Source organism: Phalacrocorax carbo, chromosome 8, assembly GCF_963921805.1.
Source record: "Phalacrocorax carbo chromosome 8, bPhaCar2.1, whole genome shotgun sequence".
Classification (NCBI taxonomy): Eukaryota; Metazoa; Chordata; class Aves; order Suliformes; family Phalacrocoracidae; genus Phalacrocorax; species Phalacrocorax carbo.
In genome coordinates this window covers 21400599-21425894 of record NC_087520.1, presented here as the reverse complement: position 1 = coordinate 21425894, position 25296 = coordinate 21400599, and the positions used below count along the sequence as shown (strand labels likewise).

Below are 25296 nucleotides of genomic sequence, written 5' to 3'. Positions count from 1 at the left end.
ATTTAAGCTGTTTTGAAACTTCATTACTGGTTTGTTACGGAAACTCAGTATAGGAGGAGAAAATAATTGGTCATTCCTGTAATGTTTGGTAACTGATTTTTGTAGCCATAAGAATTTAGACCTCATTTTGTTAGGTTTATGAATGATCATTAAAGGATTTATAAAATCTCACTGCATGCACACATGCCCCAAAAGTCTACACTGCAATTTGAAAAGTTAATTATATGCTAAATTTCTTGTGAATAAGAAATGAAGTCAACGATTGGGTCTCTATCAAATGTCCATATGGAGAATTGATATAAATTAATTACCATAGTTGGGGTTGCTTAAAAAAAATTGCAACTCTAAGTGAGTCCTTGGGGTGAAGCACTGGCATTAGCTCACTGCTGACATACCTCACACTTATTTTCTAATTTTAAAGAATTGTGAGTCTGAAACTACTTCATGTCTTATCTTGTAATCTGATCGATTTCTGCTGTCCTCTGAACTGTGTACATCTGTCAGTACTGGTCCACATTATCTCCACATGTTTTTCCTTTCAGATAAAATAAAACAACTTTGAAGATGCAAAATTGCTAATACTATTATTGTTTCATGTTTTGGCATCTAAAGCCTTATCTCTAGTTTTGCATGAATACATGTAACTTATTAAAAATGAATTATATAAATAAGAATATTATTTTAGTGTAAATAAATTCATCATGCTCTAAAAACTAGGCCTATAGTATTTCTCAACCCATGATCATTGTTATTAAATGGGTAACTTACTGATTATAACTAATTCTTAGTTAATCAAGTGCCAGTCCTTTTCCCACACATGTACACGCTAGTCATCTTCCACAGTTATGTATTATCAGTATTCAAAGTTGTGAGTGTAGAATGAATTCATTCAGTTATATGATCCAATTTTGTAGTGCCCAGCTAGATCAATCAATTTTATTGAGTCTTGGGGACGTGGTAAATCAAAATTAGTCTAAAATGTGACCAAGACATCAAAGAGCAGAGTTTGCAAGGTGTCCTTTTCAAAAGCATTGTCAGGACAATTCAGCCTCTCTAGTGCTGTGGCCCAGAGGTGTATTGGTGGGCCTGCAAGAGGCTCTTAAGCTACGACACCACACTGGCAGCACATGAGCTGCCTTATGTCTGAGTCAGCTATGAAATACTCCAGTTCCTTCTTGCTGGAGCTACAAACCTCATGATAGGCATGCTAAGCTAGCTCTAAAGTGATCTCAGAAGACCATCTGTCCATTTGAGTGTACAGGTACTCTAGTTTCACAGTTCAAACTGAAATTGTGATTATCACCTGTACTGCTGTATTCTCAAGAGGTTCTACAAATGTTAACAAGTGTCTGGACAGTATGTGACCAATCTGTTGAGGCATCTAGCTTCATTTTGTCTTAATTTTGACTGCTAAGGCTAAATATTTTTGAAAGCATAAAGGCCTTTGGCTCTCTGAATAATTTTGTAGCTAAAACAATATTTATGTTTTCAGGACTCACATGAAATGTAATGCAATTTCTGACTTCATTCAGAAATCAAATAATTTGTATACATTCTTCAAACAGACTTGAGTGTTACTTACAGAAATGTTCTTCCTCAACAATTTTTTATTAATTTTCCTTGATGGCTTTAGAAAATTTTAACTTTCTTGTTCTAAAAGAATGTGTTTTGCATTTTCTGTGTTTTGCAAAGAGCAGAACTGTAGCTAGTGTATTCTTTTTGGATGATGCTATTAGTGCCAAGAGCAGCACGCTTAGGGACTGTGTTACTGAACTTAAGATCTAGGAAAACTGAAAACTCTTTTCCTTCAGATGTTAAATTATTTTTTCTTTATTTCTGCCTCTTTAAAGATCTCCCTGTCTATGATTTGTAGTGAGCAGAGTAGGATATATTATTAATCAAGTTTTAGGTGATCTTTTAGCTGGAGTCTCACAGTGTTTTATCATAAAAATAAGGTTGTAAAAAAAAAAATAATGCAAAAGCAACCATTTGCTTCAAGTAGCCTATACAGAGGTGTTCTTTCCTGTGGGAATTAAAATCTTTGTGTATTTGGATATAGTCAGTTATTTCTAATTTTGTGACTTAACTGTAATGTACATATTGTAATTTTTCTGCCTTGTTATGAATATTTGTATATGCTCCTTTCTAACATACCTGGCTGCTGTTTTGCACCTTGATCACATATCCATTCACAATTGCATTTTTTTTTGCCAGTGAAACCTTATATTTCAGTTTCAAGATGATAAATTTATAGGAAAGTCATACATATTCTCAAAGTGTCTAAATATTTCTAATCAAGCTCCCTAGGTTTGGTAGGGGGTGGGAAAGCAACTGTGTCCCTTCAAACTTTTAGTGGTGTCTTGTGCAGATATTTAGTTGTGAAATTCTGCTGTAGCCCTTCAGACTCCTTTATCTTTAGGTATAACTTACTGCTCTGAAACACAGTCATGGCCTTCAGAATCCATAGGGTTGCTGAAAGCTTAATTTAGCAGAGAGGTTCCTTACTTTTGTCTCCCATGTTAATTTAAGAATTTACACTGTCAATCTTTTAAAGATCTCATCTGTGGTTGTTAGATTCCAGCTCCTTTCCTACTTAATGATCTGTGATGATACCACCTCCTTTGACATTCTACTGGTAATTAGTTAATAGGTACCTGTTCTGTATTCTCTAGATCTTTACCCCTTGAGTTGCAGGTTAAAGCAAAAACTTTCTGAGTACAAGTCTTTTTTCATTCTTTATTTATATGTTTTGCAGTGAAGTTTACAGCACAGCACTTGTCAGTTACTCATTGAAATATGGTCCTGATATGGCAAGCAGGGCTGGCCCTTACACCTGGATTTGGTTAGGAGATCCCTACAGAATACTCAAGTGATTTACTACTTGGGGCATTAACAGTCTTTCCCTGATTCAGTGCTAAATTAGCAACCCACACTTAATAATGGCTCACAGAGTGGAAGAATTTGCTTACAGAAACTATCACAGAACAATTCCCTTTATGGATACTCTGTTCTGATTGAATAAGGTTTTCCAAAGCGAGGCCGCGCCATACGACTTGTTGTGTTCATAGTGCGGTTTTTAACTGTGACTGTCCTTCGCAGATACCCTTGCTGCTGTGGCTTAATCTCTTCAAGCTGCCCTAGCACCAGTAGAGGTGCTTGATGCTTATTGGTGCCACAGCTGTCGGCGTGGAGAGTCCTGCAGTTGTGCCAGTTGTAATTGCTTACGGAGTTACTTCTTTTACGTTGCATAGCAGAAGAAACAATTGCAGGAGTTGTTGTAAGGGCAGTCATTGCTAATACCGGTATGTTATGTAGCCTTAGCTTGAGGTTTCATCTTCTGAGTGGCTCTCTTTGAACCTGAAGATCCGTTCTAGGAATAAACTCACTTTTGTCTCTCTATATTTTCAAAGTAATTGTCCACGAATTAAGAAAATCATTCCTTCAAGGAAACTGTTCCAGAATAGGGATTGGGGGGTAGCCCTTGGAGTGTTCCTGGAGGTAGTGTCTTTGACTTATAACACAAACAAGTGAAATTCTCCCGGTACTTTTCCGAAGAGTTAGTATATCAGTCTTGACGACTTAGATATTTGCTTTTCTGTGGTGGTGTGGTCTTTGTGTTGGGCACCCCCGCACTGCCCTGGTTAAATTGAATGCAGTAGTCTTAGGTATTAAGTTGCAGGTGAAATGCATTAAGTTCTGCTCTGGAACAGGGTTGGAGTTTAGCAACTTTCCCATCTGAGGCAAAAGTTTAGAAGCTTCTTTTTGGCTTTAATTCCCTGCTATCAAGTCCTCTTCTATTTTTTTGGCAGGTACTGCATCAAGCCACGATAATGATGTTTTTTAGAATCACCAGGATATTTCTGAATCACCCATAGATTTATTTGTAAAAAGAGCAGGTTCTGCAAGATTTGATGTTGCCTTATACCTTGACCAATATAAATCAGCTTCTTAGGATCTATGTCTTCCTTTCTTAGCTCCTGAGTTTCAGTCAAGAATGTCTAATTTAATGAATTCTGTGTGTTATGCATGGACATTTAGATATTCTTTAGGGTGAAAGGGGCTATTTGTAACTAAGGTTGTGTAAGAATTGACATTCTAAACTATAGTTCTCATTGCTTTGGGAGACTTATGGGAGAGATATCTAGATTTCTAGATTTCCGTCTGAAAAGTATTAAGGAAATAAAGGGAAATGAAAGAATGGTTAATTTATCAAAAGCCAAACACTCTGTATCTCTAAATTTCAATCATTCCAGTTGGCAAAATTAAATTGCAGCACAATTAAATGATTACAAATTATATTTCAAGTAATGCAATATATCTTATGAATATTTTCTATGTAAGTGAGTTTCAGAATATCTCCTTGGAAATGGATGAATTTGTATAGCTAAAGGTATGAAAAATTAGGGATATGGTATTGAAAAATGCAACCAAGTTCTTAATTACCATCTAAACAAATATACAGTAAAGGAAAAAAAATGTGTGTGAAACTTACCTTTGGCATTGCCTGACACTTCTGTTCTTACCCATGCAACTACTGTCTTTTCTTTGTGGTTTGTTTGTTTGCTTGCTTTTAAATTAAGATACAATTATTTTATCTATGAATACATCATCTTGGTCCACTAATACCTGTTCAGTCTCCTTTGCCTAAGAATGTTGTTTGTGACAAAGCTTCTTGGAATGTTTGTGGCAAATAAACAAGTCAATAAGTATTAGTCAAATATGTGGCAGAGATGTTTTAAATATGAATTTAAAACGTTAGAACTGTGAAAGACGAGTATTAGAAGTCTCATATAGAGGAACAGCAAGAAGGTATAGTATACAGGTATTTCCTGGAAATTTCCAGGTAAACCAAGTATTTCAAATTCCTTTTAACTCATCAATAGTTTTTTAATAATTTGTAGGTTCGGTTGTCTCTATCGGACCACATCCAACTTGATTTTCTTATGGGGTGAGCACAGCAACTGTATTTCTTTGCATGAGAAAATGGGAGCTGGAAGTATTTGGGCAGCACCTCTGAAAACAGTGTTTACTCTTTACTCGTGGTCACCTATGTTTTGGGAGAAGAAGTTGTATTGGATGTCAGGGTACCTGGAAAAAGCAATAATCAAATAATAGTTGGTATTTGGCTTGAAACATTAGACTTCCAATTACAAGTACTAAAGCTTATTATTTAACAGAGGATTCAGCACATTATTGCATTACTCTTACTTTAAAATATCTGATGTCATATCTGTCATTTAGGATTCTTCACTGACTATTTTGATTTAATATCAGTTGTTTGCAGAGTGTCGATTAGGTGTTAAGTAATTCTTTTCATTGTTGCTAAGAAGAAGGCTGTGCTGCTGCAGGTAAAGAAATATCTAGAAGGTTTGCTGTCCTCTTGAAATCTGGAGTACATCTATATTGAAATCTGTGTTTAATAATAATAATAAAGGGGCAAAGATAGGGACAAAAAGTGTCCTATATGGACAGGGCAGCCAGAACCGTTACTCACAAGTTGGATTATGTTTGATTTTGTGAGAAAATAGTAATCAGTCAATTACTTAATGTTGCATACTGGGAGGGGAGGGGAGGGAAATCACTCATATGGAAGTGGAAAGAAAATGTTTTCAGAAGGACGTAACTGTCACTTTGTTTTTTCTTTCATAGCTGATATAAGACTGAGTATTGAAGAAGTTTTCTTTTGTCTTATGGCTGAACTAAGGTGGGAAAAAAACCTCCTTGATAAGCAAGTTGAAAAGAAGATTGAGAGTTTTACTTGCCCCTGTTGATTTCCGTTTCTTTCTTTTACTAAGCCCATATACTACGTAATTCATCTAGGACTTGTAACCTGGCTTGTAAATTATATGGGCATATAATTAAGTAGCACTGCTTTAACACATTGCCCAGTGTAAGTTACTCTGTCAGCTGATATGAGCCCTTTCCAACGTGAAGTAGAACACCATTACTTTCAACATTGTTTCTCTTCTACATGAGAAAGTCCTTCTACAAGTCCTCAGAAAGGGATGTATTTTACTGCCGTGTAAGCTGCTATTATTCATTTCGTGACAGAGGAGGACTAAGATACAATGTCTAATGAAGTTCTTCAGCTGACTAGATTAAATCTGGTAAGCTGCTGGAAAGTGTTTGTGTTTGATCATAACCATTTTAAAATGTTTTTGTTTGGAAGGGACCAAATTACACTAAGTGAAAGTACTGTTGAAATGTTTCTTAGGATATTCTGTGCCATTCCTAAACCTTTCCCCAAAATTGTTTTTAGTGTTGAAGATATGCACTGCTATGTATGGTATTATGTAGTTAGTCTAAAATACATGAACATTTACCTTTAAATTATACGCAACGTTCTTGTTTGCTGACTGAAACAGGATACGCCTTCCTCTAAAGATGTGTTGGTTTTTTTGTTATATGAAAAAGCAAATGAATAAATTCTCTAGTTATTTCCCCTTAATAAATGTTAGTGCATTGGGTTCACAGCAGATAAGAAATGTTTTGATATCCCTCTTAAAGCACTGACATCAAAATACAAAGTATATTAAAAGGTGTGATGGACAAATACCTCCTTCCTTCAGGGTAGGAATTAAACCCATTTAATGGAGTGTCTTTATAGGTGTTTAGGGCCTTTGAAAATAAGCCTTGAATCAGTTGTTGAAATCCTCCATGTCCAAAGCAAATGGTAATTTTGAAAATTTAGAACTGTTTTTCCTCCATAATCACACGGCAAATCACTGACAGCGGTGTACACAGCACCATGTTCTGGTAACTGCTGGAGGCAGCTGCTCAGCAGGCCTTAGTACGAGCAGCTCTCTGAAATTGCTGACTTCAGTTCATGTCTGCTGAGCCTCAAAGACCCAGTTTGTTTTTGACAATTAAATGGAATCCTTTTATTTCTGCAGTTGTACCTCTTCCTCATTAATAGCTCTTATTTAATCTAGGCTTTTGTTCTGTCTTGTTCCTTTTGTCATAAATATTTCTCTTAGCCATCTATGAATAATATACAGGAAAATCATTGAACAAGATAATCTTTTTCTAAATGAAAATAATTTGACCAAGGTGTCTCAAGTATATTTAGTTCTTTTGCTTAGTTCTTGAGCTGTTTATTCACACTGTCCCCTTTATACAATTCTTTTTAATTTTTAGTGCTATTTGTAATTATCTTTTCTCCTTTAAACTTTGTGATGAGCTGGCACTTAAATTGCTTGTTACAATCACTGGCTCTTAAACTGCTTTACAGAATGCTGACTTACATAATCTACATTCTTTTAAAGAGAGAGAGAAAGGAGGAGGGAAGAGTAAGATGATCGTCTTTAAATTTATACTTGATTCATTCTGCCACACAGACTTGTCCACTGGCCTTCAGTTAAGAGCTAAGATCAAAGCAAAATGATCAGTGGATAGCTGTAGCAACATCACAGCAGGAAAATTTTACATGGGAGTATGTGTCTCATGACGGATCTGAATTCAGCCTAGAACTCTTTGCCATATACCAAGATCATGAACATTGCATGATTACAGAAAGTGAGTTGAAGATCACAGTCTCTTTCCTTTCTGATAACTGTCTGCATCTGAAAAGATGCCTCTTCTTCAGGACACAGAGCCCATCAGGAGGTGGTTGTTGACAGAGCGTTTCTATATAGACATGCTCAGATGGCGTCACATTAGCTTAGCCTATGAAGCTACGGTAATTAATGGCCTTGCAGGGGGACAGCTCTTTTCCTGCCAAGGCAGTTGGATATTAACATGCCTAATAGGTTGTGGATTGACATTGCTCTATGCCCAACCATTGCCCAGTTCAGGAAAGCAGGGCAAACATGCAGCTGCATCCATCTCAACGTGTGGACAGATCAATTTACACGCGAGTGCTGTAAAGAAACTGCTTTTGTGGATGTACAGATGATTTGCTTTGCAAGACTGTGAAATTAAAATATTTTTTCAGATGTTAAATGCACAAAAGATAAAATTACAGATACATGTGTGCTTTTTAGGATCAGGTACCTGTAACTATGAGTTGATTTACCCCAGCAATAAGTTCAGTATAAATAGATATCCAAGCTTTCATACTGTAAAGTTGTTCCCAACAGTATGACCTTCCAAACCTTGTCCTGGAAATTATTCTGGGAATTGTTTCTTGCTTGATTCAAGTCAAGAAATCTCCTGGTTACTGCAGCATCTTTATAAGAAGTAACTTTTATGTGTAGTGCTTCAAAAGTTCAAAGGACAAAAAAATGCCTAAGGCAGGAGTGGCATTTGAAGTAAAAGAGCCTGTTGGGACTTCTGAGTACTTTCCAGGTTTGTTTGCTTGTTTTTTTTTCTGACTGTTCGCTTGTTCCCATATTTCTAGGAACATGCTAGGTAGTTAATATTACCACTATCTGAATGAGAAGAAACTTATGCACCAGTCTTTGTTTTATTGTTCCTCAGTCCTGTCTTTTCTGCAGTATTTTCTATGTACTTGTGTATGAATTACAAGAACCTTAATAACTCCTATTTTCCATGGAAGTGCCCAGCACAAGTGGGTGGTGGCTTTGCTCCTTTACTCACTAATGTACAGCATGTGTCCCTTAAGCTCAAGGGCTGCTCCACAAATGCGTCTCACTCTTATTTGACACGTATGGAAATGTTTATATGGGCAGTATATTGTCCAAGGGGGTTTTTTGTTTGGTTTGGGGTTTTGTTTGTTTTATTTTTAAAATTTCCCTCCAGTTAAAGTACTTTCAAAAATGCAGATTGAAAGGTGCACGGAGGTCTCTCTGTATGTTTGTATGGAGCACAGAACAATTGGGCCCAACCCTGGTTGTAACCTTTACCTACCACTGTAATCCAAATAACTAGGCGGCTTTTCCTGCAGTACCAGGAAGACTATTTGTATCACACATAAGTGTGTTGTGTTTTATCCTCCAGCCCAGATGATAACTGTAGTGTTGTTCCTCTCCTGATCCCTGACTGCCTCCTTGCAAAAACACTCATCTCAAATTAATGGCTATATTCAAGAATTAGTTGGTTTGGTGCAGGTTGTGGGTTGAAACACGTGTGCTATTGATCGCCTGTAATGCACTGGTGACATCACTGGAGCTAGGATAAACTGGGAGGCCTAAGCTCAAGTCTAGGTAAGTTAGCATGGTAATTAATTTAGAATTTCTCATAGAAATCTTCTGAGCAAATTACAAAAGTCTCTTTTACCTAAAATAATATGTCAAAGCAACTGTTTTGTTCTTTAGTTGGGGAAACAGTAGTGTTTCTGAGGTTGTTCTACATCTGTAGACAAGCTCTGTTGACCCCAAGATTAAGAGAATTTAAAGCTGTTGAGGTGTGCCTTTTCCTTACCTGTGGTCTCTGGGGATAAATCGCATGTCAAATAGGAATAACAGGAAAGGTAAAATACTGACCTTAATTACTTACAGAAATGGGAATCCTGCATAGCCTGTTCTCATTTAGGTTTTTGTGTTGACAGAGCTTAAGAAGATGGGACAATAGAGGAAACAAGATTGACTAGTAATCATTTGAAACCATTGTACTTCCCAGCTGAAGCAAGCAGCTGCCAACACATCTCTGACACTGTGTCCTTCTCTTGGTCACTTATTTGTAGCCTCGGCTTTGCTGGCTGTGAAATATGGACAATAACTTTTCATTCACACAAGTGTAATGTGGTTTAATTAAAGTGAATGTTTAAAAATAACTTGAGGATGGAATGTGATGTGTAAGTGCTAAATGTTATCCTTGACAAAGACACAGTAACCAGATAATTAGCCTTTCAGATGCATCTAGTTATTCCATAAATTACAAATTAATTTCTCTCCTTAAATTAAGAGTTATTGACACATTCAGCTTTCTTGCTAATTGGTTTACATGACCAATTGGGTATATGTTGGTAAAATGGCCCATGAAGGCACATGTGCTTTCCAGCTAGGCGTTGCCTTACGTGAAACAATTATGTGTAGATTGGCTACAAATCACTCCAGTAAGGTCAACAAAATAGAACACATTTGTATTGGGGTTCTCTAGGTAGGTTTCAAAAGTGGGCTTATATTTTGCAGTCCCTCTTGAAGTCACCTTGACTTCACAGTTTACCTGAGTAAGAGTGAGTAACTCTTGTCTCACATCCTTGCCACCTTGTCCACGTGCCATTCATAACTATGAATGGCTTGTAATTGTATGTATGGCTTGTAATTGGATCTTGATTTGAGTTTGCTATCTAGTATCTATCTGATGTTTTGAAAGTCGTAAAACGGAGACACTGTGGAGCCCAGGATTCCACACTAACTTGGTTCTTTCTGCCTCTCTTGTGATACAGTTTCAAAACTATTCAAAGGGGAGGGCTGTGGGGTAAATGACAAGGTATCCAAGTTTTTCAAGCCTTTCTACCTCACTTAAAAAGGCCACACAGAAGTGCTGAAAGCTGTAGCACACAGCTTAGCCATGCCAGCTGGTTAAGCTCTCAGTTAAAAACAGCCAACGAAACAAAAAGCCAACCAAACAAAAAAAAACAACCAACCAAACAAACAAAAAAAATCAACAAAAAAAAAATCCCAGCTGATATTGAGGTCTGCAGTTCTCATGTTGGGGGGGAGGGGAAAGCTACTCAGAGCAGGATTCTTCCCACACCATGTAATCCAACAATATAGAGATGATATTCAAGGGAATATCCATTACTGATATAATTCCACTGATTTTTTTAATCCGATTACACTGAGGATTAATTTGTCCCTCATGGTGTCTGCACACACACGCACATGCACGCATAAGAGCACTAACAACAGTTGGAGAGGTCATGGCCCATTTGTGTATGCTAATGTCTCTGTGCCTGATGTGCATGTTTCTTCTCTATATCAGATGCTGTTCTCTGACTAAAATTAGAATAAAAACTTGCAGTTAGCAATTTTCAATGCCAGGCCTTTTTTTCCCCCTGGATTTTTCTTGGGGTTTTTGTAACATTTTGCTAGAAGATTTGTTCTCGTTCCTTCTTAGTGTACCTATTTCTCTTTCTTTCTGTCTTTCCACAGAGTTTCCTTTTATCCACCCTTTTATTTCCTCAGGCCTCATCTGATGTGCATGGTTTACCAAATCAAGAAATGCTGTCATTGTGCACAAGTATTTTCAGCTCTTCTGATCTTGAAAATGTAGCTCAGACTGTATGTGTCTCTGTCTAGTCTGTGTATTTTTGCATTCTTGATAAAAATAATGAATTGTCCCTAGTGTTTAATAAAACTGACACGTTTATTATTAGTTTTAAAATATCACAGATATTGAGGGGGAATATATAGGGAAATAAACTACAGATGCTCTCCATCAGCCTTTTGGGAAGGGGGCTGGAAGGGGAGAGTAGTTGTGTCCTTATGTCCTTATTTTCTTTGGAAGACAGTACAAAATTTTAGCAATTCAAATTAAGGTCCTTCTCCCCCTTTCACTCCTCCCCCAAAATAAGGACTAGCCAAGGAGAGGATGTTGTTGCCATCTTGTCAGTAGCCTGGGGGTGTGCATATAGTGTTCAGCAGCTGGAGCGGAGTGCTGTCATCCCACCTTATCTTTAACAGTGAAGTTAATCTCACAAAATCTCTTCATTTCTCTGCCATGTGCTGAGCAGCTTTTAATTCACATCAAGAAATGTGTGATACTTGGAGTTTCAGGTGGGAAATACCTTCCTTCAACTAATAAGGGATAGCTGTGCTATAACACTGTGATGTCACATGCAAGTCTGGATTTGTGCCACTGTCTGACTGGGCTTGGTTAGCCTAAAGTTGTAGAGACCTTTCTCTGCTAAAACCCTATGAACATTAAGTATGCAAGGGAGAAAATGCTGTACTGCTTTCAGGACACAAACATTCCCCTGCACATTGACAGCAAAATATGCTTGGCATGCAGTGACTTTCAGCGCTCTCTGAAGTAAGAACACTTAAAAGACACAGCCTGGCCACAAGACTGCAAACTTCAGTCATTAACACAGTGACATGACAGTGTGAACATTAGATCCCAAATACTAAGATATCTGCACTTCTGACCACTCTAATTCTTTCTAGATCTTAAACCATTTAGCTCTTTTCAATATACCATGTTGTTTTCTTAAAGATCTTTATTCTTGGCAGTGTCTCATGTTCTGTTTTCTTGTGGACCTTAAGTTGTAGAACCTGTTGTGCTAAGGGTATTTCAAAACAAGGAAAAGCAAGTGTATCACCTGTACTTTATGTTTATCTGATATGCTTGTTTTCTTACCGTTACCTAATCTAATTCCAGGTAGGATCAATTTATGGAATATTCAGGCTTAGCCTGCCTTCCTGTCAGAGCTCATCAGCGATACCCAGCATGGTCCTTGGCAATTCCCTTCCTTTGATAAAGTCAGGCCACTTTTCAATTGCTTTTGCGAGGCTGTCTGTCGTGTAACTTCTAACTCTGAGGAAGCGCTATCTGCAATTGGTTTGCACATCAAGAGAAAGAATCCTTCAAGCTAAGAGCTTGCTCTGTTATCTTTCAAGGGTGTGCTTGATTGTCAGTGGTTGGGAAATTGTTGCCCTCATTCAGAGAGTCCCTTTAACTCAAGCCTTATAGCCATAGAAATAACATTCCATCATCCCCAAATCAAAATAGGCTGTGGTTCTGATACTGTAATCAATAAACCGCTGTGGTTTGTTATGTCAGCGTAAGTGCTCAGCAGCTGGTCCACAAAACCAGGTCAGAGATGATTAACATAAAAGACTTGATTATCCTGTCAATGATAAGGACACATGGTGATCAGTGGAAAAATCTGCAAGATGGTAAACGTTGCTTGTCCAAAAGTTTTGGGAATGTAGACTGGGGAGTGACACATTCAAAAAGGAAACTCTAAGAAATCCTTTTCCTTGGTCCTGTCACAGATAAGTCCATAAAGTTACAAATGCCAAGGTATAACAACATCTCTGTCACTGTGTCATTCAGCCTGTGTTTAGCCATGACTTCTGCGTATCTATCTGCTGGCAACTCTAAAGGCAGAAAATGAGTGTAATTAGAACTAATCCTGATAATTTGCAAAACATTGTTTGTTAATTTTTAACTGCATTCCATAAGATAAGATGGCTGGATCATGCCTTTGAGCTCCTGCATTTGTTGCTTGTCATGATTATTGTCTGTGTTCTACCTGACAATTGAAGTCAATGGAAGTTTTGCCAAAGCGTAATGTGCAGAACTGGATTCTTGTTTATATTCAGAGGGTTGTTTTGTTAGCAGGAATCTGTGAAAAGTTTTGACAGGCAATTCTGGGACATTGAGCAGGGTTTCAGAGCATGTCAGTGAAATTTGAAGTGTTGCATTATAGAGGTGGGCATTACAAAGATCTAAGCAGGAAGGCTGTGTTGTCTTACAGAATGTTTTTACCCAGGTCACACAGTTCTCCAGAGCTGTGCACAGCCCATGGAGTCTGACAGCAAGGCTCAGTTCAGGACTTTTTGAATGTGCCTCTGTCAGAAAGCTGGAGTGGGGTTGTTCATATTTTTGCAATTGCAATTCTTCCATTGGTCAAGTGAATTCTAAAGCTGCAAAAACCCAATTTTTATCTTGTTGGAGTTATCGGGAACACTTGCATTTTTACCGTGTACCAAAGCCCTGTCTTTTTCTGACTGGTTAATATCCCCTCTTAGTGTGCAGTCTACTGAAGCTGAATGGTATTTTCTACAAAGTATCTTGCAGTATCTACAGGCCAGGAGTTTTAATGATGTCATTAAGGCACATAACATTGTATTTTCTAGGCAAATGCTCTATGTCACCACAGTTTAGTTTTTTGTTACTGGCTGTTTCAAATACTAGAGAAGAAGTTGTGAAGTAAAGTAATATGCCCACCTTAGGGAAGGCAACTTGAATGGGGGTGCTCAGTAGGTACTACAGGTTCTTACATGGTAGTAGAATGCATGAAAATAGTGCAAAATATTTAAACATACTGTGTTGTTTCACTGTGTAATAGCTGATCTTGAATTACATATGAAGGACCATGCAGTATTAGTACCTTTTATAACACAAATTCTCTTCTGGAGTTGTCCGACAGAAACTCTCCCCATCCCTTAGCAAATAATAAAAAGAAAAATGCAAGCCTTCAACAACTGTTTCACCACCCTTATGAGGAAATACGTTGGTGTAACTATGCTGCATTTCTCTATAATTGTCCTAATCTAATTCCCCATGTGGAGGCTTATCACAGAATAAGGGCCAAGTTTGCAGTACCAAGAATATGCTGATGTAGCTGTATGGCACATTTTATGTTAACAGATGGAGCTCCTTCCTCACTACAGCTAAAACCACCTTACTGAATAGTACATACTCTACTAGGAAAAGATACCTTTACCAGCCTAAATTTATTTCTACTCATTGGAATGGTTGGTTAAAAGTGTGGTGGTTTTTCTTCATGCTTCTAGTAGGCATAGTCAGGCTGCAAAACATTGAGAACAGAATTAAAAATGCATTTTTTCCCAGCATAGTTTATAGTAGTTTGAAAAATATAGAAATTAAACCACAATAGAGATACTTAATTCTGAAAAGGAAGGACATATTAATGACTGCTTTTTTGCAAGATTATAGGATTCCTCTATTTAGGCTCAGCCTAACTAATGGAATAAAACGAGAGGGAAAACTGTTAGAAAAACAAATGAAGTGTACAATGTCATTCTATTTATTATGGGGGAAAGACTGAGTGATTTAAAACTGCAACACAGCTACCAAGCAATCTGCACTTCATACAAGGCTCATTCTTTGTGTTTTTGAGGTCTACAGTCTGGATAATTAATGTTGGAGCACCACTGGCATTTAGTATTTACTTTCACCCCCTGTCACTAATTACTGTGTTGGTTAGATGTTACATTTACTGAAGGTTCCATCACTAGTTCTTGTACTTCAATCTAGTATATGTCTGGATGTGGTCAGTTTGTCCTGCTTTGGCATCCATTTGAATGACAAATATGTTCTGAAATGCAACTTGAATTTCATGGTGTATCCTGTCAAGTGACACATTTCTGTAGTAAATAAGGTATGGTGAATCATAGAATGCAATGCAGTGTAAGGGTCTCTGTTCCAAAAGAATTAACAGAATTAAATCCTGCTATCTCTTAACAAAAATGGAGTAGTTGCAATTAGCATTCTGCATAAAAGCTAAAGCAGCCAAATACCTTAGCAGTGCAGGGGAAGGAACAGAAGAAGGAAGGAGAAAATCTCTTATTCTCTCTGAGATGAAGAATTAAAGACGTAAAAATTAGTATTGTTTAAAATTCAATAATTGGAATATTATCAGTTATCACAAAGCATCCCCCATAACTTTGGGGAAGAGGCATTTAGGAGCAACTTCAGATTTGATACATTTTTGTTATAACATGATTGATGTATTTATTCAGTTGCCTTGTGCTATCCAATTACTTTCACCGAGTCTCTCTCAGAAAAAAAGACAGACAGTTACAGTTATTTTAGGTCAGATGTCTAAACTACTGATGGCTCCAGAAGCAAAACTACCTGACTAAACTTTAGCGTTACTCTAAGTAACTCCTTTTTTCCTAAAAGGTTGTCCTCATGCAAAAAGTTAGGAAGTTCTTAAGGTCCTTGAAACGAGTAAAGACAGCAGTCATTTGGCATTGACACCCTTAGCTGATGAGGTGCTGCAATCAAATTGTAGACATGTCAAATTCTGCTCCTTTAAGATTTGCATGTAAGGTTTTCCAAACATAAATCCAAGCCATTACTATTTTTTTTAAATGGAGATTTTTATTATTTTTTTTTAATAGGAAACCAATCCAGACCATTCTATGATTCTATGAAATGTTGATAGCTCGCACACAATAGTAACATCTTACCAAATGTTGAACAGAATGGAGCTAATCAGAAAAAACGCAAACACTTATTTTCACAGCCTAAGCCTAAAGATTGCATAAGTCTCACTAACTGTATAATCATAAGTAGTACATTAGACTTTAATATTGTAGGATTATTTTTTTTTAAATTCTGAATAATCCAGCTTTTTTGTAATACTTATTTGCTTGTTTTTGAGTATTGCGTTCCTTGTTCTCTGCTCAGGCAAAATTCCCATTGATTTCAGCAGGAGTTTGCCCAGCAAAGAGCTGCACAAGTACACAGTAAAGCCCTTGGAATTTTGCCCAGTGTTTTTCACCTGGCAGTGTCTCTTTATGCATATTTCATACTGTGGCCTACCCTGTACTTGCAGGCATAGAAAAGACTTTGCAATTGCCTTATGTGTGAAATATTAAAGTTTTAAATGCTTGTGTAAGCCACTCTATTAAAACAAAGTAGTATTTTATAGTTCAAAACACTGATGTCTGTTTTAATCCATTGTAACTGGGGAAATTTGATACTATTTATCTGGTTTTTCATGATGGGTTTGTATGTATGAATGGGTTTCTTAATTTTTTCTCTCTGGTACAGTGACATTTTTGTAATTGTAAGGGTTTTTTCCTCTATGGCATAAAGTGATTCATCATACTCATTATATTTTTCCCTCAGAATAAAATAAAATTCGCTGACCGATGCAAGCTTGGACTAGCGATAGACCAGATAAATACTGCTTCTCCATTCAGATTGGAGGCCAGGAATTCTTTGTCACATCAGTAGAGAGACTGTAGTTACAATTTGACTATAATTTTGCTTTTTCTACACAAATCTCAATTTGATTCTAATTTCTGAAGTCACCCAGGGTGAGTCAGATCTGGTCAAGCCAGAATAAGCTCTTGAATCACTCCCAAATGATGGAAAAAATGAGTCAATTCAGAGAGCTAAGCAAGTGGAGACAGTCATTACAAGCATAAAGCAACCACAAAGCTTTACGTGGTTCAATGGGAGACAAGGTCCACCCAGTGAGTCAAGGTTGAATATAACTGGATTTCAGGGCTCTTCTGTTAGCAGAGCTGGTGAATGGCCAGAAGAGAGGTATGACAGCTCTGAATGGGGAGGAAAAATGTACTGATCCTTATGTTACGCGATTGTTTCTGAGTTATTGTAAAGCAATACACCCAGAAGGGGGTAGGTTTGAGCTGTGGCTTGGACTTCAACATTCTTTTGAGGGGAGACTAGGATAATTAACGACATGGAAATAGGCAGTGAGCTTAAAACTCTGAAGGCAGGTTATGAGTCTGTGACACGTCTTACACAGAGAGAACAAAATTCCTTGCATTCATTAGCATTCTTGTTGCCAACTCTATTGGCCTGGGTTACACAGATTGCAATTAATAACTGTGCTTTCTCAATAGTTCTGGGAAAATCTGTGCTACTGTCATATACCACAGGGAATAGTTATGATTTTGCACAAACTGCTGTTAGCTGTGGGAAAACTTCTCATGGAGAGGCCTAGAAAATGGGAGAACTTGATATAACAGAGTAACACATCATAAGTCATCTTTAAATATGCTTTATTTTTTGATAGTAGTGCTTCCCGGCTGTTCACAATCATAGGAAAAATACAGTGTACGTGCTGAGCCAAGGATCAAGAAGAGTTACTAAAATATAGAATTGGCTCTATGAGTGTGGCTACAGAATTTGGTGAGAATTCCTTCTATAAAGGCAGAACCTCAATGATAATTTTAAATAACCATCAGGTATTTTACAGGACAAAATCCTTTTCTTTTAGCTCTTTTCTCCTCATTTGTAGCCTATTGCTGCTGCCTCGTTACTACACTGTTCTTTGCTAGTGCAGTAAATCTGAAGACCTAATGGTGCACAAGCCCCTTTGAGAACAGCACTGACTTTTAAAATATTCATTTCTATGCGGATCAGGGATATCCCAGTCTGGCTGTAATCAGAGGAAGAAGGAAGGAGACAAATAATCACTGAACATGACTGTTTAGGGAGCAATTTCTGTCAAAAAAACAATCAGCAGCAAGGTAGATATGAGCTGGCCTTGCACCCCCAAGCACAAGTAAGAGTGATGTGGGCTTGTTTGATAGCCATAATAGTATAATTGCTTCTTTCTATTCCTTCATCCCCTAGCCAGCTGCTTCTCCTTCACTATGCTGAGATGCATGTTGTTTCTCTCTGCTAACTGCTGAGTAATGTAGGGCTGGTGAAAGGTGACAGACTGGCAGCAGTGGGATCTGCACTTCTTCGTCTATACGCAGAGTGCAGGTGTATCATGAGCACTGACAGTGTCCCTTGCTCTACTGGTGAGATACAGCCCTGACCTGGAGGGACAAATCACAAAGCAAAGGATCCTTCAGGGCAGTCCAGTTCTTGGTTATTTTTTTGTTTGTCAGAATGCTGCCAGCTGTGGTAGTGAATTGGATGTTTTGGAACAGCAGTACCGCTCTGCTTCCAGCCAGTGATCCAGGCAGAGATCACTTCACAGCCTGAATTATTCCAAATGGAATAGACCTTTGTGCTATGAAGTCAGTTTGCAGCAAGTCTCCAGCCACTGGGAGTTGAACTGTCTACCAAATTTATCTCACCCAGGCTTAATGAACAGTCATCAGGTAGTAATGATCCTACCAATCTCGATTTAAATGTAAGTTATAGCAGGGGTTGGATTCCATATCCCTAGAGTAATTCTTGTGCCATCCAAACCTCATCAAAGTGTCTTGGTGAAAATGATTTAAGCTAACATGTTGTACTGCATGTTGGCAAGCAGCTAGGGGAACCCATGTATCAGTAACTGTGGCTCAGTTGTAATGTGTGAACTCACAGTAACTTCGCCTCAGTCCTGAGTTTTATTCAGAGGCATAACTCTGGGCTTTTTTGCCTCTTTTTTGTTTGTTTGTTTGGGGTTTTTTTTGTTTGTTTAATATCAGGATAACAATGCTACAAGGGTGTGTCCATCAGTGTCACCTTCAGTCAGCAAACTCTAGATTTTTTTGAGGAGAGATATTTAAACATTCATTATGATAGTGAAGACAAAACCCAACCAAACAAAAATTATATAAACTCATATCTGACTCTGTGTGAAAAAATAATACAGAAGCCACAGGAATTCCAGAGCTGGCTCTGGTCACATAAAGCTCTCTTTCTCTTTAATTTTTTATTTGGATCATGTCTGTATGTAGGTCACAATGACTTAAAAGAGAAGGCACTGACCAGACAAAAGCAAACCTTTAAAAAAATACTGTTGTTGAGGGAGAAGGATTCTTTCTCAAACAGAAGACTGAAAATTAATACTGAAAAGATTTCACTGCTCACTGCTATTTCAGTTAGTTGTGATTCCAGTTACCAGCGACTGAGCAGAGGGGACCCACAGTGGTTGTGTTCTCAGCTTGCCTGTCTCCTGCTTGTAAGCTTACCCAGTGCACAGCAGCAAGATGCTATGAAGCTGGTTCAAGCCATTTCTCTTTCTGACTTTTTATGCTGTGATGACCCCATATAAATCAATTCATCAGGAATAGAGAGACATGAAACCTCTCACCACAGCTCCCCATACCGGTCTACATTTCTGCTCTCCGTCAGTCCCTAATTACACGGTCTGGACAAAAACCTCTCCTGCTGCTTCCACGCTTGTGAACATCACTCAGTGGCTGATAGCCACCCTAGTGATTCTGGCTTCTCTGCAAGAATTACTCCTCTAGGCAGGGACCTGCACAGTCCATACATCTTTTCTGAGCAAACTACTTTTCAGCTTTGAGGAGCCTGAAGAAGGGAGGGAAAATGGATCTTCTGTCTAGCCCTCTGATCAGCCTTTGTTGAAAGCACAGGAATAGCAGTATGTAACAATAATCCGATGTACGTTTCTTCTAGGAGAGGAAGCTGGAGGCAGTGATGCAGCTGTGAAGATTTGGGGCACAAAAGGTCTAAATGCCTCTGGCCAAAGAGCTCCTAGTGCCACTTGGGTTACAAGTAGTAACACTGTGTGGCAACAGTGCAGATGAAAAACCCCACAAAACCAAGGTATAAACTGGGCCGAAGAGTACAAATCACTTGTAGAAAAAGCTATATGGAAATGCAGATCGATGTTTTTTAAATCAACAGTGGAAACCAATAGATTCCTTTTAGAATAGATAGGCTAAAGCCAATAGATTGGCTTTAAAATCCATATTATGCACTCAGAATTTGTATCACAGTCCATGCATGTGTGATTAGCAAAATTTTACTTTTTTTTGTTGTTGTTCTATGCTTGTCCCTGGAGATAGCAATAACTTTAAGGCATTGTACAACAGTGGAGTTGTATTTTTATAGTGAATCATCTTTTCACAAAGATTAGGACTTTTGAGACAAATGATCTCAGGGGATGATGTCCCTCTGCAGAAAAACATTTTTATATTTCGAATGAGGATGGTCTTTTGGATACTTTTTTAAGATTTCCAATACTTTAAAAAAATTTCTGTGGTATTTTCAAAAGTTGGCATTAATTTTATAATCTTACCAAATTACTGTTATTAAGTCATTATTTAATTACTGCATTTTCTAGTAAGAAAAGAGTTTTGGCAAACTAACTTTGTCAAAGTTCATTTGCATAGTAGTAAAGAAAAAAAATCAAGGTGTTTGGCACTATTTTGAACCCTTGGTAAAGGAATTAACTTTGTAAGTGGTTTAAAACATTTGAAAATTATTTTCCAGGTTTGTGCAAAGTATAATTTTTGAGGGAGGTGGGGCAAAGAAGCGCAATCTATTTCATGCTTGTATTTTCCTACTATGTTGTGAGTCTCATTTGTGGCGAAAGGACATTTTAAATTTGGCTTAGTGGCCAAAGTAGGAAGGGTAGATTATATATTGTCATAGGCTCGTAATTTAGGTTGGAAGAGACCTCCAGAGGTCATCTAGTCCCACCCCCCACTCTAGACATGTCTAGTTAAAGGCATGTTGCCTTGAAGTTCAGATGGTCAGGGCCATCTCTACTTGAGTCTTGACCAGTGCCAAGGATGAAGGTTCCATAACATCCCTGGCTACCTGTTCCAGTATTTCACCAGCCTCATGATTTTTTTTAAAAAAACAAACAAACAAAAAACCAAACCCAAACCAAACCCAAAAACATAATAGCTAATAGAATTTCTCACGTTCCCAGTTGTGTCTCTTCTTCCTCCTCTTATCACCGTGCCTCTGAGAAGTGCCTGACTCTACCTTCTCTCTTTCCTCCAATGAGGTGGTTGTGGAATGAAGTAAATCTCCTTTTTGTCTTCATTTCTCCAAGCTGAAGAGACCCAGTTCTTTCAGCCTCTCCTCATGTATCATACCCTCAAGTATAGTATTTCCACAGGTGGCAAGAGGACAGCTAGGCAGAAAAATTTAGGCAAACCAGAGATTTAATCCTTTTAAGTATAGCTTTAGTTGCTGTTAATTATGAAGTGTTTTATTTCCAATTCCAGTATTGCTTAGTGGGAGACCTGCTCCTGTTTTGTATTAGCTCTACTTTTTTCTCTATGTTAGCCTTCTTTCCCATCTTCTTTTCTCTGTTTCAGCATGTTTGTTTCTTCCCTGTCCCATCTGCCAAAATGAAAGTAATTAAATAGTTAATATTAGTATGTAAAGCATCACCAACTTGCATAAGCCTAACATTCAAAGAAGATGAATAGAGCAGGATAAATGATATTTATTTCTCTTCAAACAATTGTCTCAGCCTGCCTGTTTTTACAGCATCCAGAATACAACAGGATAGCCGTTTATATCCTGCATACCCATGAATACGGTCCCATAATCATGACACATCACAACAGAAACTCAACAATCAGGTGAGAGCTAATTTTCAGGTGTGCTAAGCGGTAGTGGACCCACAGACATCACTCTTTGACCTTGAGAAAAGTGCTAGCCTAACTCCTCTGGCCTTTGCAACATATTATTTGTGAAGGATATTGATAGCTTCAAGAGAAAAGTGTACTAGAACTGTAAAGAACTAGCGATTAATAATCACAAAGGGCTGAAGAAATTTATATTTCAATCCTCAGAGACAGACCTTGCAGTTCAAATCAATACAAGAATGCCCTTGTCACCCTTCTCTCTGCATTAGCAAGTTGAGAGGGATTTTTATGATAAAGCCTGATCTTGCTGTCATCCTGTCTTTGCATGCAGGAATCATTCTTATGGGTTACCCTGCATGAAGGATTCTACATTCTACTGAGAAGCAAAATGAAAAAAACAAGCACAATGAAAGCAAAAGCCCACCTTGAACCAAGGTAACATTGTATGGCAAGGCAGTCCTTGGCAACCTGATGCCAAACAGACCCCTTTTGTGAGTAAACTCAAGCAAAGATAATAGTGGCTTGTTTACAGAATCTCATCAGGTGCTTCTAGCAAAAAGAGTTTTGCAGGTGGGTGGAAGACTTGCTGTTAAACAAACACGGTGTAGCATTTTCAATCAATATATTTAATAATCTGCTTATGTCTCGAATTTTGCAAATAGGACAAAAGATCTGGTATCATGCAGAAAGAGCTGAAGTATTTTGGTTTCTTCAAATCTCCTGTCTCTTAAGCCGCAGCTAGTCTTATAAGCCACAGATTTTGGCACAGAAGTCCATCTGTGGCATACTTGAACATTTATTCAGCTAAGAAGCAGAATTGAAGCTTTATCACTAGATGGCAGCATGGCTTATGACACGGATGCCTCTACCTTATTTTCAGAGGCTGCTCTGAAAAGTCCATGCCTACTCTGGAGAAAGTCACAGAAATTCAGACTGGTTTTAGAACCACCTCAGCATGCTCACCAGGGGAGTCACAAGGATAATCCTGGGCACTAGAATCCTGCATTCATGGTGGATGCAACTGGCTTTTAAACTTTGTGCAAATTTTGTCATAGCATTTTCTGCCTGAGGAACCAGAATTTCGGGAAATTGGCACACTATACAGTCACTGAACTAAACATCCATATTTTTAAGCATCCTGAGAATGTTAAGTGATCGGTATATGTTGCCAAACTGAGCCATTCAAAAATGCAAGTTTAGGTTAAGAAGGAGGCTTAAAAATTAAAAACTTGTCACCGTTTAGCTTTTTGTTCCCTGCTGCTTTCTCATCATTCAGGAGGAAAACAGCTGTTGTTTGGTACTAGGAAGTAAAGAAATTTCCAAGTGGAAGTTCAGATTTTGAAGTGTTTTGCAGATTTTCCTTCTGATTCCAGAAGGAAGCTTTAAGAGAAATATGGCTTATTCCAGAGTTTAAGATAAAATCACAGCTGTTAACAATATAGTCTAATTTTCCCAGTATACATCAGTGTTGTTCACTTACTAACAGCAAATTTACTGCTGGCCAACCCAAGAACAAATAAAACCATTGGAAGAGGGACATTATGGGCTAGATGTAATAAAAGTAGTTAATAGAACAAGCAGATGCAAAGATCTGCTTGTTTTGGAGGTGGTGAAGAAATGGCATATGATATATATGTATTTTCTCTGCTACATAAGTATATTTCTCCTGTTAAATGTATCTAAGGAAATACAAACAATTTCAGATTGTTATAAGATATGCAGTGAGATATGACTCTGTATCATACACATCAAAGCACAGCTGAAGCCCCAGAAGTACTTATATGCAAAGAAGACTGACTTTTCCCATATTTCAAGAAAATAAATGCATCCTCCTCTGCATCGCATATTTTCAAACTCTTTCTGTTCTTGCACAATTAACCTGCATCAGTATTCTCGGTGCAGCACGTTATAAACACTGCAATAACATAAGAAAAAGTCACTCAAATACTGGCTTCTCTTGTCTGCCTTTGACATTCTTTGAGACAAAATCTTTGCTTGTTTGGTTTATGGGTGTAGCAAATAGCTTATCACCATCACCAGATAGCTGTCTGTTCCATCTAACTCTTCTCTTCAGGTGAGCTGCAGGAGAAGAGGAAGAGGAAAAGCCTGAGAGAATGAAGGAGATGGGAGGGAACTAGTAAACATGATTTTAAAATATATGGAAAAGTCAACTGCAAAACAGATGAGCCTTCAAAAAAAAAAAAAGTAGTATCTAAATTTAATGTTCCCCTTAACAGAGATTCAGGAACTGCAGCTGAGGTTATCATTTGGAATAGCAGAATTTAACTGTGCATGGGGTTTACGTGCACAAATAAAGCAGTGGGATTTTACAAGTGCAATAGATGGAGGTTAATACATTTCAGGAAAATCTGTGGAGATAACTGGGCAATGTGCTGGAGAAACCGTTATATCTAAAAGATGGAGGGATGTCTAGTGTTTTAGCAGACAGCAGTGAATCAGGACTTCTGGTTATTAATTCCATCTCGTATGACCTGGAGCAAACTACATAATATGTATTTGAAGTACAGTACTATTGCTTTAATGATGGAGGGCTGGGGAGCAGCAGTCTGGAAAGCAGGATGCATAATAAAGTACGCTGTGTTTATTCCATGCATACTGAACTCTGAGTAACCCTTGCAGTAGAAGGAGTTCCCCTGGCAGGCCAAGTGGGGAATTTGGCCTTTCTTTAGCTCTGCAGCTTTGTGTATTTGCTTCAGTAACCATTGATGATCCAGATACAGAGATGTTGACGTTACAGATGTATGAAAATAAGGAATTTATGAAATTGCAGTATATTAAGAAAAAAACACCCAGATTTATTTTTTTAATGTCATCTATGTTGGAAAGAAGAAAACATTATGTTGGCATTTTCAGTAGAAACAGTCTGTTTCAAAATCAAAAGATGTATTTCAATTTATTGGAATGACCTAGAGAGTTTTCTTTTGAGACCTGTGAAACACATGTCTGTATTTCTAAATGGGGAATACTGTTACTGAAGCTGAAAGTTAACCCTTGCTCAGCACCTGTTGCTCGCCTGCCATTTTCATCATAGGTATCATGGAGTAAACGGCAATATATTGAAGAAAATGCTCTGAATAGAGGGAAAAGGTGAAGGGAGTAGGACTGCTATCAAGGTACAATTATTAAAAGGCACTTGTATATAATGCACTAGTGGATTTGGAAGCAAACATTTCAAATATTTTAAAAATGTGTTCGTTTTATAGCAAATTAAAAATAAATATCTGTGTTTCTTCCAGCATTAACTTTGATTAAAAAACAAATCCAGAAGCAGCATAGTATGTAAAAAAATATTCCAACCAAAAATATAAACCTTTTTTATACATAAGCTATGTACAAGCTTGCATGTTGAACAGAGATAATGTAATTTGGCATCTACACTGCAAGTTAGAAATATTTTCTAAGGAGGCATCTTTAGTTATACATTCGATAAAACTAGGTTGGCCATGGATACAGAGGCAATTTAGACTAGACATAGCGCTGGGGTTATCTGAGAGCCTTACATGCCTCTCTGGTCTGCTGTCACTCTCTTTCAGCACATTGATTCCTTAAAATAAAGGAAAACAAGGAAAAGACACAAGCTCTTAATATATTTTTTGCTTCCTTGAAAGAGTACTTAAAACTAATGAGTTTTTCTTTAAACAGTATAAGGCAGAAACAGACAAGTGGAAAAATCGTA

The 25296-nt window shown here is 37.8% G+C and overlaps 1 protein-coding gene across 10 annotated transcripts in view; it reads left to right on the top strand.

The window, feature by feature from the left end:
* FABP6 (fatty acid binding protein 6) overlaps nt 1-25296 on the top strand; it is a 46225-nt gene that overhangs the window by 5986 nt on the left and 14943 nt on the right. For 2 of the 10 annotated variants that reach the window (XM_064458985.1, XM_064458980.1), the window contains exons 3-4: nt 21499-21593; nt 21931-22034. The exons of 7 other annotated variants lie outside the window; for them this stretch is intronic. The gene's annotated coding sequence lies outside the window, so the exon portion shown is untranslated. The remainder of the gene's footprint in view (nt 1-21498; nt 21594-21930; nt 22035-25296) is intronic. One more of the 10 variants, XM_064458981.1, reaches the window with a different exon arrangement.